This window comes from Otolemur garnettii, unplaced genomic scaffold (genome assembly GCF_000181295.1).
Source record: "Otolemur garnettii isolate 467f Iridium unplaced genomic scaffold, OtoGar3 scaffold00002, whole genome shotgun sequence".
In the NCBI taxonomy this organism is placed as follows: Eukaryota; Metazoa; Chordata; class Mammalia; order Primates; family Galagidae; genus Otolemur; species Otolemur garnettii.
In genome coordinates this window covers 37,248,722-37,253,088 of record NW_003852397.1, presented here as the reverse complement: position 1 = coordinate 37,253,088, position 4,367 = coordinate 37,248,722, and the positions used below count along the sequence as shown (strand labels likewise).

General features: G+C 39.2%; 1 protein-coding gene across 1 annotated transcript in view; it reads right to left on the bottom strand.

Annotated features, from left to right (window-relative positions):
• The window catches only part of KAT2B (lysine acetyltransferase 2B), a 117,540-nt gene that overhangs the window by 44,561 nt on the left and 68,612 nt on the right, over nucleotides 1-4,367 (bottom strand). The gene's annotated exons all lie outside the window — the stretch shown is intronic.

Sequence of the window (4,367 nt, the reverse complement as noted above, 5' to 3'; positions counted from 1 at the left end):
TCGCTTGAGCCCAGGAGTTGGAGGTTGCTGTGAGCTGTGATGCCACAGCACTCTATCCAGGGTGACAGCTTGAGGCTCTGTCTCAAAAAAAAAAAAGAACTGCTTTTGCAATATCCCACAGATTTTGATAGCTTACGGCCTCATTGTCACTTTGCTCAAGGAATATAATTATGTCCTTTATTTCCTTCTTGACCCAGCCATCATTCAGCAATAGGTTGTTTAGTTTTAATGACTTTGTGTGGATGAGTGTTTCCGGTGGAATTGAGTTCTACTTTAATTCCTTTATAGTCTGTAAAGATATAAGGTATAATTTCTATTTTTTAAATTTTTTTTAAACTTATTTATATTTATTTAGGTTTGATTTGTCATCTCGGATACTATAGATCATGGAGAATGATCCATGAGCTGATGAAAAGAACTTACGTTCAGTAGTATTGGGGTCAACTGTTCTGTATGTGTCTCTGAAGCCCAGTTGTTCTAGAGTTGTACATATTTAGGTTCATCATATCTCTGCTTAATTTCTGCTTGGAGAATCTGTCTAGTTCTGTCAGTGAGGTGTTGAAGTCCCTGCCTATCATAGTGTTGTTGTTTATCATATTCTTCAGACCAAGTAGGGTTTTCTTTATAAAGCTAGAGCATATAGAGCATTTAAGTTGGGTACACAAATATTTAAGCCAGGTGCAGTGGCTCATGCCTGTAATCCTAGCACTCTGGGAGGTCAAAGTGGGAGGATTACTTGAGTTCCAGAGTTCAAGACCAGCCTGAGCAAGAACAAGAACTTGTCTGTCTTCTAAAAATAGAAAAAAATTAGTTGGGTGCTGTGGTAGGCACCTATAGTCCCAGCTACTCATAAGGTTGCGGTAGAAGGATTGCTTGAACCCAGGAGTCCCAGGTTGCTGTGAGTTAGAAGGATACCTGGGCAATAGAATGAGACTCTGTCTCAAAAAAACGAAATGTCTTGGGCAGCACCCGTGGCTCAGTGAGTAGGGTGCTGGCCACATACACCAAGGGTGGTAGGTTCGAACCCGGCATGGGCTAGCCAAACAACAATGACAACTGTAACAACAACAACAACAACAAAAATAGCGGGGCACTGTGGCAAGCACCTGTAGTCCCAGCTACTTGGGAGGCTGAGGCAAGAGAATCGCTTAAGCCTAAGAGTTGGAGGTTGCTGTGAGGTGTGACACCACGGCACGCTACCAAGGGCAACATAGTGAGACTTTGTCTCAAAAAAAAAAAAAAAAAAAAGAAAGAAACATCAACTACTCAGGAGGCTGAGCAGGAGGATCATGTGAGCCCAGGAGTTTGAGGTTGCAGCAGCTATGATTACACCAGTGCACTCTACCTGGGGGAAAAAGCAAAACTATGTCTCGAAAAAAATTTTGAAAAGTCATATTCCCCTGACATTTTCTTTTCAGGTTATTTCTTCATAGAATTCTATTACTGTACCATCATCATAAAATTTAGGAAACCTCAAAATGTTTGCCCAGATTATTTTCATCTAAACCGTACTGATTTCTACAAGTATCTATAATGTATAGTTAATGAACACCTATCTAGAAATACTTATCTCTTTCCTTTACTCTGAACAGAGAGGATAAGAAATTTAAGCAGTTCTACTGTTCGATCTGCTTTTAATTTTTTCTTAGATTCACATCCACAAGTTAGCTCTGTAAGGATCACAATCAATTTCTGAGTCCAGTCTTTTCCACAGAGAATCCTGTTTCACCCCATTTTATGCTGATGACATGTTTCAGAAGTTTTTGGCCCCTTTGTTCTAACTGCAACAGTAACTGCTGTAAATTATAAGCTGAACCTGCATTATAGGTCCTGAGGTTCTCTTACAGCAACATCAAGATAAAGCCTGCTGGTGCCTGCAAGCTGTAATATTACCCAATTTTAAGATGATTAGTATCAGTGAGGCACCACGTTGTGGTGGAGTGTGGTTTTTTAAATCCACCGTGCTGTGGTGGCAGTGAGGTTTTATTCTGAAGGAATTATCGATTCTCCTAATTTTTACAGGTTGTTCCTCTACTTCCCTTTCCTCATCAATGCGTCACGGTAGTGGGGAAGTGGGACAGGTGGTTGTCTGTCTGCCTTCATTTCCTTATTTATTATTAATAAGGGTTTCTGGTCTACATTCCGCCCAGAAATGGGCAGGTTTCACAACTTATCAGGGTATAGACTTTTCAGTTTCTCTTAGCAGGTTCCTCTTAACCATTGTCTGACTCCACTCTGGACTGTCTCAGAATGCTGCACTATAAAGGACTCCTGCTGTCATTCTGCTCCCTGTTACCTTAATTTCCAAAGTGATACTCAAATTAATTACGATCTCATTCATTTGTAAATTTAAGGCTCTAATTTAACAGTACCACATGGGCAATGACTGAATTTTAGAGAACAACATATATGGGAGGCAAATGATGGCAAGCATCTTCCCAGCACCTGTCCTGTGGGCCAGACTATACACAAACCACCCATGGGATATCCACAACACGCATGAGATGTGGACAGAGGAAGACACTGAAGGTCAGGGAGGTGTAATGACTGGCCTAAAGCTCAAAGAGCTAAGTAGAGATGCAGTCACCATCCAAAGTCCAATTTCTACTTCTACTACTCACTAAGTGTATAAAAGTCACCCATTTCTTGGTAACTTAACTCCCAAATACTGCCTCATATTTTTATTCTGTTTTCTAAAATATAGTAATGTCTCCCAAACTGCATCACAGTTAATTCTCCCTCTTCTTAATAAAACAATTATTTTCTCTGTTAAGAGTGACAAGCACATTCAGCCTTTGGCTTTGACAAATATTCACCTTTGTCAACTTCAGAAAGGGGGTTAAAAGATATATATTTTTTGAGAGCTTTATTATCTCAACTCTTAGTAGAAACAAGAGTTACAATAATATAGAACTGCTTTTTATTTGTTTTTGTTTTCTACAGAGACAGGGTCTTGCTATGTTGCCGGGGCTGGAGTGCAGTGGCTATTCACAGGTGTGATCATAGTATACCACAGCCATAAACTACTAGCCTCAGGCCACCATCCCTTTTCAACCTCCCTAGTAACGGAGACTGTAGGAATACACCATTGTGCCCAGCTTAGAACTGTTAATGTAAAGCCCTAAACTGAAAGATGTAGAAATAAAGATATGATTAAAAAAAATTAAAGAAGTCTATAATTACTATAAATACCATTAAGGGGGAAATACTCTATAACTCAAATTGCGTATGTGTATGTGTGTGTGTGTGTGTGTGTGTATAGTAAAAGTGAAGTGGGGAGAGGGAGGAAGAAAGAGAGCCTTACTCATGAATTCAAGTAAATGACAGAAAAAAAAGCTTATTTTAAATTATTTTCATTCCTCCATGTCATCTGCTGTTACAGAAAATAATCTCAGTACAAGTGGTCTGGACAGGCTATCAAAAGACATTACCTACTTTAAACCAGGAAAAAAAAATAGACTAAAGCTCCATAATATTTCCTGAAGCAAAGGTGACATGCCTCTAAAATAAAAATGGAGAAAAATTATAAAAAAGTGAAGAGAATATATGCTCCAAGTTACCGTCTCACAAAGGAAAATAAATGTAGGTCATTTGCATTTTGTGTGGCCCATGTTTAAGATTTGTAAGGCCAATTCTATTTTCTTGAAGTTCATAAGCAGTAAAAATAAATTCCTACTTCAAGAAAAAATATGTGTTCAGTCCAAAAATATTTGAGGAATGTGAATGTCCTCTAATAGTGAAATAGTTAGGTAAATTATGGTCCATCAACTCCACGGACTATAATGGGACCCATGAAATGTTTGATATGATGTTGACTGAGGTAGACAACAAGACTACAAATTTTCTAATTTCTTTCCTTATAGCTAATGTAAAATTGTATTTAAAGGGACAAAACCTGGAAGATAATACATATAATAATAACAGTTCTGTCATGGAATAAGGATGATCTTTCCTTCTTTAAAAAAAATTATTTACCACTGGGCAGAGCCTGTGGCTCAAAGGAGTAGGGCGCCAGCTCCATATGCCAGAGGTGGCAGGTTCAAACCCAGCCCTGGCCAAAAAAAAAAAAAATTTACTGGGGGCAGCACCTGTGGCTCAGTTAGTAGGGCTCTAGCCCCACAGACTGAAGGTGACAGAGGTTCAAACCCAGCCCCTGCCAAAGTGCAACAAAAAATAGCCAAGCATTGTGGCAGGTGCCTATAGTCCCAGCTACTTGGGAGGCTGAGGCAAGAGAATCGCCTAAGTCCAAGAGCTAGAGGTCACTGTGAGCTGTGATGCCAAAGAACTCTACCGAGGGTGACAAAATAAGACTCTTATCTCTAAAAAAAAAAAAAAAATTTTTTTTTAACTGAGCATGTCAAACAACA